Source organism: Myotis lucifugus, unplaced genomic scaffold (assembly GCF_000147115.1).
Source record: "Myotis lucifugus unplaced genomic scaffold, Myoluc2.0 scaffold_148, whole genome shotgun sequence".
NCBI lineage: Eukaryota > Metazoa > Chordata > Mammalia > Chiroptera > Vespertilionidae > Myotis > Myotis lucifugus.
The window spans coordinates 1,395,303-1,411,454 of NW_005871196.1; the positions used below are offsets into that span (position 1 = coordinate 1,395,303).

The 16,152-nt window shown below is 46.4% G+C and overlaps 1 long non-coding RNA gene across 1 annotated transcript in view; it reads left to right on the plus strand.

Moving 5' to 3' along the window:
• Positions 1-22: 22 nt before the first annotated feature.
• Positions 23-16,152, plus strand: part of LOC111827297 — a 29,542-nt gene continuing 13,412 nt past the window's right edge. Inside the window, exon 1 of the long non-coding RNA XR_002830793.1 lies at positions 23-167. This is a non-coding gene — a long non-coding RNA (uncharacterized LOC111827297). The remainder of the gene's footprint in view (positions 168-16,152) is intronic.

Here is a 16,152-nt window from a genome sequence, read left to right on the forward strand (position 1 = left end):
CGCGGGCAGGCGGAGTCCGGAACATGGCGGAGGGGCCCGCGGCGCGCAGAGCGCGGGGGCGCGGCGGCCGGCGCCCCGGGAGTGGTAGCTGCTTTGGCGGCCGCCGCGGGCGAGGTCGCCGCCATGGCCCCGCTGGATCCCGACCAAGCGGCAGAAGTACGGGGTCGGTGAGTGCTCCCGACTCACTGAGTGCGGCGCGAAGTTGGGCGGCGGACGCGGGCGCTGGGTGCGCGCTGCCGGGACGGGTCCAAGTCCGGGTCCGGGTCCGGGTCCGGCTCCCGCCGCCCCGCGCGCAGGCGGATCCCCTCCCGCGGCAGCTGTGGGGCGGACGGGGAGCAGAGCCCTCCGGGCCCCGCGGGGGAAGTTAGTGGCTAAAAGTGCATTTGGCATTTGGGTCCGGGACGGGTCGAGTTGCTGCCGAACCCAAAGCTCCAGCGCTTGGCTGAGAGGCAACGCCAGAGGCGAGGGCGCCCCCGGTTACTCGGGGGACCCCCGCTCCTCCCCTCAGAGCCGTTCCCTTCAGAAGTTGCAACCGCCCAGGTCGGCGGAGCTGTGCTGCTCGCGGTCCCGGTGTCTGCCTCCCTCTTGGACTCTCTCCGAAGCCCCCAAGCGAGGAGTTGGGGGTAGGAAGCCCCCTCCCCTTCCTCCGGGCCTGGGTGCCGGTTACCGCCGTAAAGTGAAGGGGGACCCACTGGTGTGGATGCGGTGGGAGCGGCAGGAAGCGCGCGCTGGCTTGGGAATGGGCGTGGGGACCTGGGGCTCACCTAAGGGGTGTAAGGAGCGGGTCAGGACTACTTTCTGACTCTCGAATTTCGTCGCGGGCTCAGCCGAGGACATTTTACTTTTTAAAATTTTATGGGTTGGTTTTGGAAAGAGAGGAAGCGGGGAGAGGAACATTCATTTTGTTGGTGCTTTCATTGGTTGACTCTTGCATGGGCCTGACCGGGGATGGAGCCCGCAACCTTGGTGTTTGGGCCAGCGCTCTAACCAGCTGACTACCCTGCCCGGCTCAGAGGACATGTTATTCAGGAAACGTGCCAGGCACCTGGCATCCGCAGCAGCGGCGCTGGAGGGTCCCCTGACCAGCGGAGGGGTCGCTGCTGTGCTGGTTGGGAGCCCAAACTGAGTGCCAGTGCGGGGTTTTGATCCAGGTGAACACCGTGGTCCTACGCAGGTCTTGTGGGAAGACTGCCATTCGAGGGAGATTATGGTGGCAATTAGGTTTCCGAGGGATTCCCTGGTGTAAACAGATGTGTGCCTTGAGAATGGTATCACTTCCTCTCAGGTTCATTCATTGGGCCTATTCGTAATCTAATCTCTTATTTTACTCCCTTTCCTGCCCCATTTTTCCTCACCTCACTCCTTACTAGGGAGAGGTCCCTGAACTTTCTGATGGCAACGTCACTTTCAGAGATAACTCTTAACATCTCTGGGTTCTTTTAGATTCTGTAGCCCTGCGTCAGTTAATCAACCAAACAGAGCCTCTCCATATATATATTATTCATTGTCTTCCCCTATTTCAAACCTTTTTTACCTTTAGATTTCTCTTAGAATCCTTGCCCTCTCCCATGGCTACATCTCAAATAGCTAGGCGTTGTTTCTCCTGCCCCTAACGAACCACGTGGCCATGACGTGGTCTGGAGGCTTCAGACAGGGACTCATAGTCCCGTGACAATAAGTAGCCACTGGCAATGGAGGTAAAATGCTATATAATAGATGGGATTGTATAAAGCATATTGAGCAGTGTCTAATTGTTACTTAGTACTTACAAAAAAGGTTATCAATTCGAACTTTGTTTAACAGGATAAAAGCTGTTTCCAAAACTACTAGGACTTTGGTGTTGTTAATGCAATCATAGCTCCAAAATGTGGTTTTTCTTGAGATAGTCATAGGAGCAGGTATGATATGTTCTCTTTGTTCCCCTGCCCTGGACTCAGGTTACCTTATTTGTCATCATTCAAGAAAAGTATTTGGGCCCTAACTGGTTTGTCTCAGTGGATAGAGCGTCGGCATGCAGACTGAAGGGTCCCAGGTTTGATTCCCATTAAGGGCACCTGCCAGGTTGCGGGCTCAATCCCTAGGAAGGGGCGTGCAGGAGGCAGCTGATCAGTGATTCTCATTGTTTCTATCTCTCTCTCCCTCTCCCTCTCCCTTCCTCTCCGAAATCAATAAAAATATATTTTAAAAAAAAGTATTTGGGAATTGCATTTCCAGGGCATAGGTCATAGCAAAGTTGCCCCCAGGATAGAAGGATAGAATTTGAGACACTCATTTCACTGGCCACAATAGAATCTGATGAATCCATTGACAAAAGGACCCACTGTTAGGACAGATAATCTGAGAATAAATCTCTATTGTTTATTCCTAAAGCACATTGTTGTTCATATCACCTCGGTGCTTGGAAGACTCCTTGGCCTACAGGGTAAAGTCTAAACTGAGCCCAACTATCAAGGTTCCTATAATCCAGTTCAGTGTATCTTCACCAACCTTATCTCCCCTGGCTTCTTTCATTAACCCTCCACTGCCCTCCTAGCCCTTGTGCAATACGCCAGGGAGTGTCCCTCTTATGACTTTGCTCCCTTGTGCTTGTCCCCTGTCCAGAGTAACCTCCTGCCCTCTGCATCCCACAATCCAGACTTTTCCTCGGGGCTCAGATCCATTCCCACCTTCAGACCTCAAACCTTCATACTTCTTTCTCACAATTCCTACAACATGCCATCCCTTATTTCATTACATATCCTGCTGTCCTTGGGTTTAATGAACCAGAAGGTTATGGTTTTATTTTTTAAAAAAATATATGTATATTTTTTATTGATTTCAGAGAGGAAGGAAAAGGGAGGAGATAGAAGCATCAGTGATGAGAGAGAATCATTGATTGGCTGCCTCCTGCATGCTGCCTCCTGGGGATCAATCCCACAACCCTACCATGCAACCTGACCAGGAATCAAACCTTGACCTCCTGGTTCATAGGTTGACACTCAACCTCTGAGCCCTGCCAGCTGGGCAGTTTATGGTTTTCTGTCCCTGTCACTCGAGAGGTAGACCAGGTATAGAGCGAGCATTTACTAGTAGTAACTGCTTGTCCTTGGTGTGGGGATGATGTCCTAAAGCACTAGCTTAACTTCTGTGATGATGTAATGCAGTTTTTCCTCCACTAGGTTTTAGCATCTCGTTCACTCTAATATAAGTTTTGTTTTGTTTTGTTATACGGACGACAAACTAAGAGCCTTGCTGAGAAACAAGGAAGCATAGAATAGACGGACTCTATTTACATGTAATTGGAAAAAAATGGCTTGTGGGACTTTTGGGGGGATTGTTTTCAATTCTGAGTGTCTGCTAAACAGATTTCATTTCCAGGTGAAGGAAACCATGTTTGGTCATTTTGAAGCCTCAGAGCTGCTCTGTGTAGGGTAGCACTTTGATCTCACTTTGAATTGTGGGCAGTGGAGCCAGCAGTCTCTGCTGTCTTATGTTATCTTGGTGCCACCGTTGGCTGTCCCTGACATAGCCTAGATTTTTCTACAGGGACTGAAATGCAATCTGCCTGGGCTCTCTTAGTTCTTAAACGTAGCATTATTGTCTCAATCTTTAGCATTAGGTGGGATTATTATACCTACTAGACGAGGCCCAGCGCACGAAATTCGTGCATGGGTGGGGTCCCTAGGCCTGGCTAGCAATCAGAGCCGATCAGGTTCCCTGCCTCCTCCTTCCCTTGCCACCCGCACTCTGCCACTGCGCAGTTCCCCACATCCCTGCCTCCTCCTTCCCTCGCCACCCATGCACCATCACTGTGCGGTTCCCCGCCTCCCCGCCTCTCCCCCCTCCTTCCCTCGCTGCCTACGTCCACCACCACCCACCTCCGATTCCCCGTCCCAGCCTGGGGCCCAGCCCCAATCGGTTGATCGGGACCTGCCAGCCATGGGGAGGGACCAGGAGGTTGGCCGGCAGGCCCCATTGGCAATCGGGGCCTGTGGGCTGGGGGAAGCTCCTGCGTTGAGCGTCTGCCCCCTGGTGGTCAGTGAATGTCATAGCGACTGGTCGTTCCAGTTTGTTTCTGTCGTTCCAGTTGTTCTGGTCGTTCCGTTGTAATGGTCGCTTAGGCTTTTATATATATAGATGTGTGCTATCTTATCAAGTGAGAGAACCAGTGGGCCTGCTTCTTTAAATGCCCATTAATGCCCAGATGTGAAGGGCTCAGTACCTGAGAGCTTAGGAAAAAGTGCTCTTCGCCCCAGCCAGGGACAACTCTTTTCTTTCTTCCTTCCTTTTTCTTTCTTATTTTCTTTTCTGTTACTCTTTCTCTGTTTCTTTTTTAGTGTGTTCTGTTTGAGGATATGAGGCTATAAACACTTTTATTTAGATTTTAGTGATAAATATTCACATTAGTGCCTGGCCAGTGTTGCTCAGTGGTTGAGCGTCAACCTATGAACCAGGAGATCATGGTTCGTTTTCTGATCAGGGCACATGCCCAGGGAGCAGGCTCAATCTAATCAATAATTCTCTCTCATCATTGATGTTTCTGTCTGTCTCCCTCTCCCTCTCTAAAGTCAATAAAATGATTTTATAAAATGAATCAAATTGTATTGAAATACAGTTGTCAAGATATTTTCAAAATTTATGATAGTGTAATAATATATATGCTCTCTATTAATTAAAAAACAAGATCTAGTGGTAAGTCTAATAACTACCATACTTTTGAATTAGTGATGGGCATAAATGATTTTTTAAGATACCTGCAATAACTACAATATGATATGAAAATACCTGTGATCTACTGGTACTGCCGTTGTAACTGGTTTTATTGCCTATAGTCGTAATTGAAGTATATGCTGAGTGTCAGAAAATAGAACTGTACTTTTTTTCCTTTTCAAGTCCATGATCCTCTGAATTTGAACACAGATTAAGAATCCTTGGCTGAAGATCATACAGCTAATTAGTTATAGAACCAGAATAACCAACAACAGTAACACTTGTTGATCATCTGTCTACAAGAAACACTGTGCTCAATATTGTACAATTGTAATGAATTGAAGAATCCTTGCCCTAGTGTATTCATGTCCTAACAACATTGAGGCTAAGAATGAAGGAATAGAGAATTAACATTTATTAAGAATTTATCTACTGACAGGCACTGTTCTGCATACATGGAGGTCTAGAGACACTTTCAGGGGTCCATGAGTTTAAAACTTTTTTGGCAATAATACTAAGATGTTATGGACCTGCTTTCACTCTGTTCTTTCGTGAGTATAGAGCATGGGTGGGCAAACTTTTTGACTGGAGGGCCACAATGGGTTCTTAAACTGGACCGGAGGGCCGGAACAAAAGCATGGATGGAGTGTTTGTGTGAACTAATATAAATTCAAAGTAAACATCATTACATAAAAGGGTACGGTCTTTTTTTTTTTTTTTAGTTTTATTCATTTCAAACGGGCCGTATCCGGCCCGCGGGCCGTAGTTTGCCCACGGCTGGTATAGAGCATAGTTTCCCAGAAGCTATATGGAGTGTGGTATTGCAACAGATTGAATGTAGAAGCAGATACAAGAATCCAGCAGCCTTTGTGAAACCAGACATTAAAGAGATTTACAAGTATGTAAAACAATGCTACTCCTCTATGTGTTTTGTTTGGAAAATTGGTTTTTTAAAAATTCATTTTTAAACTACAATTGATATACAGTATTGTAGTGATTAGGTATTTATTTACCTGATGAAGTGATCACCCTGATAAATCTGACACCATAATTAACAAATAAGTACTTTTTAAATGTCTCACTTGAAATTTTAATATGGTAAATAATTATAGATATAACCCACATAAACAAAAGCTCTTTTGGTTTCTCAATAACTTTTAAGAGTGGAAAGGAGTTCTGAGACCAACAAGTTCCAGTGTTGCTGTTTTACATATTATTTCATTAAATCATTGAGATAATGCTGTAATTCTCACATATTACCCCATTTTCTAGATTAAAAAAAACTGAGGTTCATTTCTCACCCACGGCCATGTCCATAGCCATATAAAATCTCACTCCTAAGCCAAATTCTTCACCATAAAGTGTTTCCCAAACTTTAGTTGTTTACCTTGATCTCTGCCTATCCAGGTGCCCTTGTGTGGCAGTTTTGTGACTACTATCATACCCACTTCTGTATTCTACTTAGTATTTTCTTTATGTCTGCCTTTTTCTTTCTTTTCTACTTAAAACAATTATTGAAAAAGAAAACATCACATTCTTACCACAAAAAGGACCAAAATCACTTGCCATACCTACCTTAATTCGTAATGTCTAGTGCAGTGGTCGGCAAACTCATTAGTCAACAGAGCCAAATATCAACAGTACAACGATTGAAATTTCTTTTGAGAGCCAAATTTTTTAAACTTAAACTATATAGGTAGGTACATTGTTATTAACTTAATTAGGGTACTCCTAAGGCTGAGGACAGTGATGGCGAACCTATGACACGCGTGTCAGAGGTGACACGCGAACTCATTTTTTTGGTTGATTTTTCTTTGTTAAATGACATTTAAATATACAGTGGGGCCTTGACTTACGAGTGTCCCGACTAACGAGTTTTTCGAGATACGAGCCGTCTCTCGGCCGATTTTTTGCTTTGAGTTGCGAGCTAAAATTCGGGTTACGAGCCAGCTTCAGATACCCCACCGCTAGTTGGCGCTGCGAACGTCACAGTGAACGCCACAACATCAGCCCAGCATCACGTGTCTCACTCGTTCACTTTAAGATTTGACATACGAGTAATTTGAGTTATGAGCTCCGTCGGGGAACAAATTAAACTCGTAAGTCAAGGCCCCACTGTATAAAATAAATATAAAAAATATAAGTCTTTGTTTTACTATGGTTGCAAATATAAAAAAACTAGAGGCCCGGTGCACAAAAATTTGTGCACTGGGCGGGGGGGGGGGGTCCCTCAGCCCGGCCTGTGCCCTCTCGCAGTCTGGGACCCCTTGGGAGATAATGACCTGCTGGCTTAGGCCTGCTCCCGGGTGGCAGAGGGCAGGCCCAATCCCTAGGTGCAGCCCCTGGTTGAGCTCAGAGCAGGGCCGATTGGGGAGTTGGGGCGCCGCCCCCTGTCATGCACAGAGCAGGGCGGATCGGGAGGTTGCGATGCCACCCTCAGTCACGCTCAGGGTAGGGTCGATTGGGGGGTTGGGGCACTCCCCCCTGTCACACTCAAGGCAGGGTCGATGGGGAGGTTGCAGCGCCACCCCCTGTCACGCACAGAGCAGGGCCAATCAGGGGGTTGGGGCGCTGCCCCCTGTCACTCACAGAGCAGGGCCCATCAGGGGGGTTGGGGCTCCGTACCCTGTCACGCACAGAGCAGGGCCCATCAGGGGGTTGGGGAGCTCCCCCCTGTCACTCACAGAGTAGGGCCGATAGGGGAGTTGGGGCACCGCTCCCTGTCACACACAGAGCAAGGCGGATCAGGGGGTTGGGGCGCCGCACCCTGTTACACTCAGGGCAGGGCCGATGGGGAGGTTATGGCTCTACCCCGTCACACACAGAGCAGGGCCCGTGGGGGGGGGGGTTGGGGCGCCGCACCCTGTCACACACAGAGCCGCAGGGCGATCAGGGGGTTGGGGAGCTCCCCGCATCAGGCACAGAGCAGGGCTGATCAGGGGGTTGGGGCGCCTTCCCCTGTCATGAACAGAGCATGGCGGATAGGGAGGTTGTGGCCCCGCCCCCTGTCACACACAGAGCCGCAGGGTGATCAGGGGGTTTGGGCGCTGCCCCCTGTCACGCTGCTCCAGGGGCCAGGAGGCCTCACGGCTCCGCTGATCCCGGTGCTGGGAGGCATATTACCCTTTTACTATATAGGATAGAGGCCTGGTGCATGGGGGGGCCGGCTGGTTTGCCCTGAAGGGTGTCCTGGATCAGGGTGGGGGTCCCCACTGGGGTGCCTGGCCAGCCTGGATGAGGGGATGATGGCTGTTTGCAGCTGGTCACACCCCCTTCAGGGTGGGGGTCTCCACTGGGGTGCCTGGCCAGTCTGGGTGAGGGGCTTAGGGCCGTTTTCAGGCTGGCGGGTGACTGAAGCTCCCAACCGCTCCTTTTTTTCTTTTTTTTTTTTATTCTGGGCCAGCTTTAGCTCTGAGGCTTGGCTCCAGCTCTTAGGCCTCGACTGCTGAAAGCAGGTATCTGGTTTGTTTGGCTTCTATAATCGAAACACTGTTTCAACTCCAGCTCTGAGATCCCGGCTGGCTGAAAGCAGGTTTCTGGGGTTTTGTTTAGCTTCTATATTTGTAACAATGTTTCAAACTGCAAGCTCAGAGGCCGGCAGTGGAAGGCGGGGAACGTTGGCTTCCTCCATCACTGAAGCAAGCAAGCCTCATGTTCGCTTCAAGCTGCCTGGCTGCCAGCCGCCATCTTGGCTGGCAGTTAGTTTGCATATCGCCCTGATTTGCCAATGGGAAGGGTAGCGGAGGTACGGCTAATTACCATGTTTCTCTTTTATTAGATAGGATTTCTATATGTGACACAGCACCAGAGTTAAGTTAGGGTTTTTCAAAATGCTGACAAGCCGAGCTCAAAAGGTTCGCCATCACTGGCTTAGGAAGAGCCACACTCAAGGGGCCAAAGAGCCACATGTGGCTCGCGAGCCGCAGTTTGCCGACCACTGGTCTAGTGTAAGAGGGAATTTCCCCCACACGGTGAATACACTGCTCTAGGCATGCTGCTAATGAGGTTCAATCAGCAGTAGGAGAAAGAAACACTGAAGTTATAGATAAAATAGATTCAGTGAGTTGTTTACACAAAGGATTATGTGAGCATTGAACTAAATGTTGTTATTACATAGGAAGGGAACAATGGGGATTTGCTTTTGCTTGTTTTCATTGTCTGTGGAGGTTTCATGAAGGAAGATGCATTGTAGGATTGGCTCAGTGGAGAGATAAAAGCTTGGCCACCGTGGTGAACAGGGTGTAGGAGGTCTGAGTCATTGGATTAATGCTGTGTTGAGCACATGAGTGGCAAGGAAAGAAGATGCAATCTAATGAGAGAAACAAGGCATTTCAAGTCATTGTTACTCCCCAGTACCAATAAGGAGTTGTGATGCCGTATAGTAAACACATAAGTACCATACACGGGGCAGTGCAGGGTAAATGATCACAAGGAATGTGGAGAAGGAAAAGCAGTTCAGAGGACCGGCGAGGGGCTTTGAAAGAAAGGTGGTAGTTACTCCAACTTTAGTTTGCCTGGATTTCCAGAAGGCTTGTGGGTGGTCAACCTGCCATCATGTTAGCTGAAACTTAAATTAACTGTGGTTTGTCCTCATCTAAATTTTAAGAGACTAATCAATAGGCCTGGGAGTAAAGAATCAGATCACATTGCAATGAATTTTTACATAAAGCAACATTTTTTCAACTGCTAGTTTATATCCAGCAATGTTATTAAGTATAATAACATTATAATTATAACTCTAAACATATGTAATATTTTAGTACCGTCAAAAGAATTTAAAAAGGAATATTGGTCAAATTCTGTTACAACTCCTTTTTCAATTCTTTGGAATGAGTTGTGATAGAATCTGACCCATATCTGTGGCCCAGGAACTTGACCAAGCTCACATAGTTTGTTCTTCACTACGTGACTCAGTGGAGGGACATTTAGTTTTCTCACCGATGAAATAGGTAAAAATCACCCATGATAAGTCTACTCTCTGTGGACATTGGGAGTCCTTTGACATTGGTTTATAAGTAGTCTCCAGCATAACTCAGGGTTTTATTTTTGAACTAAAAATGTGCTTTTGAGATTGGGGTAAGAAGTGATTTTGAGGCGGAGATTTGGGCGAGGAAGGAAAAGCAGAGGTTGGCCGTGTTAATTTTGTGTTTCCAAGTGATGTTCAGGCCATGTCCTCTCACAGCCTGGGCTATAGTCAGGGTTGTCAGAACTGCTGGCAGCCAGTTCCAGAGCAAGAGACAAAAATGGTCTTTGTCTTTGACACAAAGCTCTGTGTCATCGCAAAGCTGCTGTTGTTCAAATGACTTTATATTCCTGGACCCACCTTTCCGGTCTGTGTCATTTTCTCTTACATTTTCACACCTCATTAAACTGTGGAACTGTTGATATCAGAGGAAGTAGTTGGACCCCTAAGGTTCCCTCAGTGAGACTACTGGGTGTTCATTCTTTGTCTTTTAAAACAACTCAGGGGGAGGGAATTGCAGCGGAGAGGAATTCTTTGAAAATAGCCCTTTGCTGACTCACGGGAGGTGAGTGAGAAGGCCTCCTGCGGTCTAGTCTGTTACCTGCACCTGCGGGACGCGCTGTTCCTTTTCTGTGAGCAGAAGCAGGTCGTCTACGAATGGTTAGCACCAGGTTCCCCACAAACGTGCGTTGTGTGAAGGGCGGCCCCCTTTCCAGCCACACCCCGTTTGCCAGGACGAAGGGCTCTCTGCACCCTTCCGAGGTCCAGGAGGGCAGCAGAGCAGCTCCCTCGCTGGGATCTATTGAAAGTCAGCCCTCGACGCAAGGGTTTGTAAAAAACAACAACAAACATCCCAGGACTTATTTATTTTGTAATTGGAAATTTGTGCCTTTTAACTGTCTTCACCCATTTTGCCTAACACCTCCCTCCCCCCACTCCCCTGCTTTAGGCATTTACAATCTGTGTTCTATAGCTATGAGTTTGGATAGATACCCAAAAGTGAGATTGCTGGATCTATGGTAGTTCAGTTTTTAGTTTTTGAGGAACCTCTATGCTGTTTTAAGTAGTGGCTGCGCCCGTCTGCATTCCCATCAGCAGAGCACAAGGGTTCCCTTTTCTCTACTTCCTCACCACACTTGTTATCTCGTCTTTTTGATGATAGCCATTCTCGTAGGTGTGATATGTCATTGTGGTTTTGTCACCGGAAAGGGGACGGGCCTAGGGCCAGGAGCCAGTCTTCCTCAGGCGGCCTGTAGTGTGTGGGTTCTTGATGTGCAGGAAAGATTTCATAACACGAGCCCAGGTGACTTTTAAAGTATGTTTATTAAAGCCGGGGACAGAGAAACAAGGGCGGGCCTAGGACAGAGAAGCCAGAGGAGAGGGACTAGGTAGGGCTGCTTTGGCCCCCTGGGAAGGTTATGGGAAAGAGATGAGCTGAGGTGGGGCTGCTGTCAGCTCCCTGCAAAGTCAGAGAAAAGGGGGCCTTGGGGACAGGTTCAGGGGGGTTAGCCTGGGAAGAGCTGCCACAATCATTGCTGTTCTGGTTACAAGTCTCCTGGGGACCTATTTAGGAGATGCTTGCCTGTCTGGGAAGAAGGGGAAGGGAAAGGCTCAGAGCCAGGGAGGGAGCGTGTGCCTGGCACTTTTGTTTTGAGGGTTTTTAGAGGCTGGGAGCTTAGGGGGAGTCTTACTGGAGGATCTCAGTAGGATACCAGTTTTCTAGGTGAGCTCCTTCGGGGTGGTGGCCCCCACTGATTGGTCAGTGTCAGGGCAGGGAGTCCTTAGTCATTGCAGCTGGTCCAGGTGTCACCCCCCTGGTTTGGCTGCTTTTCTTCCCCTGGAGCTGACGTCCAACTGAGGCCTAGATGCTATCTCTGTGGAGGAAAGGTCAGGGGGTCTAAACCGTATGACCAGGGATATGTTAGGGGAGGAAATGCCATCCTGCAGGGCGAGGTCTGGGGGCTAGTTTTGCCCCTAGCTAGGCACGTGGGGCTTTTTACTCTGGTGATCTTCTGTATCTGCTGTGAATTGCTTGGCCTGTTTGTTCAGCTAACTGTCTCAGTTTCCCCGTTCTACTTGCCAAGGAATTTTTCTAGCTTCTTACTATCCTGCCTCAGTTTTGAGTTGCATTTCCCTGATAATTTGTGGTGTTGAGCATCTTTCATGTACCAATTGGCCATCAGTATGCCCTCTCTGGGAAAATGTCTTTAGATCATCTGCCCATGTCTTTTATTGGATTGTTTGTTTGTTTCTGCCATTGAATTGTATGAGTTCTTTACGTATTTCGGATATTGACCCCTTATCAGATATGTGATTTATAAATATCTCCTTCCTTTTGGTAGGCTGCCTTTTCATTTTGTTGATGGTTTCTTTGCTGTTCATCTTCCCCTTTATAAGAGTTCTGGAAAGGAAGTTTGTGTTGGAGGTTGGAGCCTGCAAAGTGGAAGTCACGCTGCGGGTCCATGGTGGTTACCCGGTTTCAGGCCTGCCACGGGCCCAGCGGTCGCTGGGCACTGACATGGTGTTGGCTGCAGAGTTAACAAGCAGATATCACAGGCGTGTCTGAGAACGAATGTCCCTGTGCTGTACCCAGTGCTGAGGGGTGAGGGATGGGAGGGTCATGCATTGATCATAAAGTGTTGTCATACTGACCGAGAAGGGAGGGAACGTGGGTTTATTTTTAGACCTGTATCTTGAGCAAGATGGTGATGCCATGTTCTGAAGACTTGACCTAGAAGCTTGAGTAAGGCTTCTTGTCCCCAAGGCAGCTTCAACTCCTGCGCTCTTCTCCCTGATGGCACCGAGGGCTTAGTCCCAGGGACGCATCTGCTGGGACAGCCACTGTCGCTCTCCTGGGCAGGCCCGTCCTGGAACAGGGACCGTGCCTCTACCTGCCAGCTTCCTTCAGAGCAGGAGCGAATAGCAGGTGCCTGGCTCTTCTGTGTCAGGCAGAGAAGGTCTGCCCCCCCAAATCGTGACAGCGTGGCTCTTTGAGTTTCCATCTCGCAGGGTTCTGCGGCACAGATTCCATGGACTTACATGGTTTTGTATCTCTTGTCAGCCAGTGGGTACTAGAAGCATAGTTATACATTTATGGTTTTAGAAAAGGGAGTCTAAGGCTCAGAAATGTTAGGAACTTTGGTGTGCTGTGTGTGTAGTTTGTTATGGTTTGAAAAATTCAATTAAAATTGGTACAGTTTCTATCAGTTATTGATTAAAAATTTTTTAAAATATATTTTATTGATTTTTTACAGAGAGGAAGGGAGAGGGATAGAGAAGTTAGAAACATTGATGAGGGAGAAACATCCATCAGCTGCCTCCTGCACACCCCTAACTGGGAATGTGCCCACAACCAAGGTACATGCCCTTGACCGGAATCGAACCTGGGACTCTTCAGTCTGCAGGCCGACGCTCTATCCACTGAGCCAAACCGGTTAGGGCTATTGATTAAAATTTAAAATGCTTGTACCCTTTGACTTGGCAACTCCATTTTTAGGAGGTTGTCCTACAGATATGCTAACATATATGGGGAAGGACATATGGTTATTTATGGCAAAGTCATGAAAACAACTTAAATATCAATCAGTTGGGAATGAGTTTAGTAATGTATGGCACATGCATACAATGGAGTACTATACGGCCATTTAAAAAGAATCAGGTTCAGGATAGACAAAGTGTCTGACAAAGATGGCACTGACATACTGTGATTAGAGGACGATCTCTTCAAAAAATGGTGCTTGGTCACTTGGTTATCTGTTTTGAAAAATGTCACCTGGCCGGAGTGGCTTGGTTGAATGTCGTCCTATGCACTGAAAGGTTTTCAGCCAGTCTGGGTATATAACTGGGTTGTGGGTTCATGCCTAGGTCATCAGGGGCACCTATGGTAGGCAACTGATTGAAGTTTCTCTCTCACATGTGTTTCTTTCTCTCTCCTTCCCTCTCCCTTCTCTCTCTCAAAGCAATACAAAAAAAATATTTTTAAAGAAAAATATATTGGACCCCTATTTACCTATGTCATTAAAAAAAAAAAGTCAGATTCCAGCCCTGACTGGGTGGCTCAGTTGCTTGGAGCATCATCCTGTGCACCAAAAGGTCGTGGGTTTGATTCCCAGTCAGGGCACATACTTGGGTTGCGAGTTCAATCCCAGGTCAGGGCTCATATGGAATATAACCCATCTATGTTTCTTTCTCTCGCTTCCCTTCTTTAAAAGTCAGTAAAAGCATATCCTTGTGTGAGGATTAAAAAAATCAATTCCAAATGTATGAAAGGTAAACAAGTGAAAGCTTAAAAGAAAAAAAAAAAGCTTAAAAAAGAAAGTGCAAGAAAATATCCCCTTGACCATGCAGTAGGCAGAGATCTCTTAACAGGGCACAAAAACACTATAGATAGATAGGTAGGTAGGTAGGTAGGTAGGTAGATAGATAGATAGATAGATAGATAGAGAGAGTCATACTACAAATAAGAACTCCTTTTCACCAAAAGATACCCTTAAGTGATTAAAAAGAATGTAACAAGACATTTCCAATACATATATTGTGAATATGTAAAGAACTGCATACAAATCAATAAGAGAAATCAATAACCCAATAGAAAAATGGGCAAAGATTTGAATAGACATTTCAAAATAAATGATATCCAAGTATGTGATAAACGTATGGAAGGGTGATCTACATTTGTCATTAGGGAGATGCAAACACAAGACCTGACAACTCTGCTGGAAGGGCTGTATTAATTTAAAAAAAAGAAAATAAATACCAAGTGTTGGCGAGGATGTGCAGCAATAGGACATCTTATGCCCTGGTGGGAGTGGAAATTGGCAGTTCCTAGTAAAGTTAGACATACACCTACCCTGTGACCTAGCGGTTCCACTCAGAGAAATGAAAATATGTTTCCACAAAAAGACGTGTGCAAAATGTTCATAGTACACTTTTCGGCATAGCCCCCAATTGGAAACAACACATATGCCCATCAACAGTTGAATGGATGTATACATTGTGGTATCCTCACGCAGTGAAATCCTGTAGGGCAGTGAGAGTGAATGACTTACATGTACACACAAAGATATGGAAAATCTCACAAAGTGAGGGTAGTGGATAGATGTCTGCAGGGTAAGAGGTAGAAGGTGTGCTGGGGCATTTGCGTTTAGGTTGTTAGTAATGATCCTTCTGTTTCTTGATCAGGGTAATGGTTGGGTGGGTACATCCAGTTTGTGAAAATTCAGTGAAATGTGCATGTGTGGTATGTGCACTTCTCTGTATGTATGTTAAACTTCAGATTTTCAGAGAGAAAAAGAATGAGGCAGCTCTAAATACATTGATATGGGCTATTTCAAAGATATGCTTGAGTAAACGCATGATGTAAAAAGTGTATGTATATAGTATTAATTTCATTCATTAAATAAATGGTTGTGCAGCACCCACTATTCAGGCACTGTTCTAGGCACTGAATACAAGAGACTAAGAACAGTGTGTGATACTTGTGAATGCTAGACCATTCTGAAAGTGAGACATTAAATTGTTTATTAATTATTTCTTGGAAGGGAATGGGTGACTGGATGCCTGAAGAAGAGAGTTTTGCCCTTGGACACAGACAGCAGTATGGTGATAGCGAGAGGGAGGGGGCTGGAGGCTGGGTGGAGATGGGCAAAGTGTGGAGGAGGGGAGAAGGGGGAACATCTGTAATAGTGACAACAATAAAAATAGAGAGTTTTTCTTTTTTTGAATATTTGTGTACCTTTTTATTTATTTATTTATTTATTTAATATAGTTTTATTGGTTTCAGAGAGGAAGGGAGAAGGAGAGAGATAGAAGCATCAATGGTGAGAATCATTGATCGACTGCCTCCTGCACGCCCCCTACTGGGGATTGAGCCAAATCGACTTTGGGACCCTTCAGTCCATAGGCCAACACTCTATCCACTGAGCCAAACCAGCCAGGGTTGTACCTTTTTTAGAAAATGTGCTTTCTATTGATTTTTCTAGAGCAAGAGGAAGGGAAAGGGATAGAGATGGAAATATTGATGAGAGAAACATCATTGGCTGCCTCCTGCACGCCCCCTACAGGGGATCAAGCCAACAACATCAGCGTGTGCCCTGATTGGGAATTGAACCGGTGACCCCTTGGTTCATGGGTTCATTGAGCCACACTGGCTGGGCATGAATATTTTTGTATCTTTTAAAGTTTGTGCAGTGTGAATGGATTACCAATCTAAACAAATAAAGTAAACCTAACTGTCCTATTATTATTAATTATTATTAATGCAGTTTGAGACTTAAAGGCAGTAGCTTTAGAGGTCCAGCTACTGAAACAGACTATTTTGGTGGTTTGACCCAAGCCACACAGGATGTCTTGGCTGGGTTTGGCAAGTAAGTCTGTGTCTCAAGCTATGTTGACTTTTTTTAAAATTTATTTTTTTATTTCAAGAAAAATGATTTTAAATATGTTACATGCAATAAACATTAATATTTTATGAAAAACGATCTTAAAGATACTAATACATG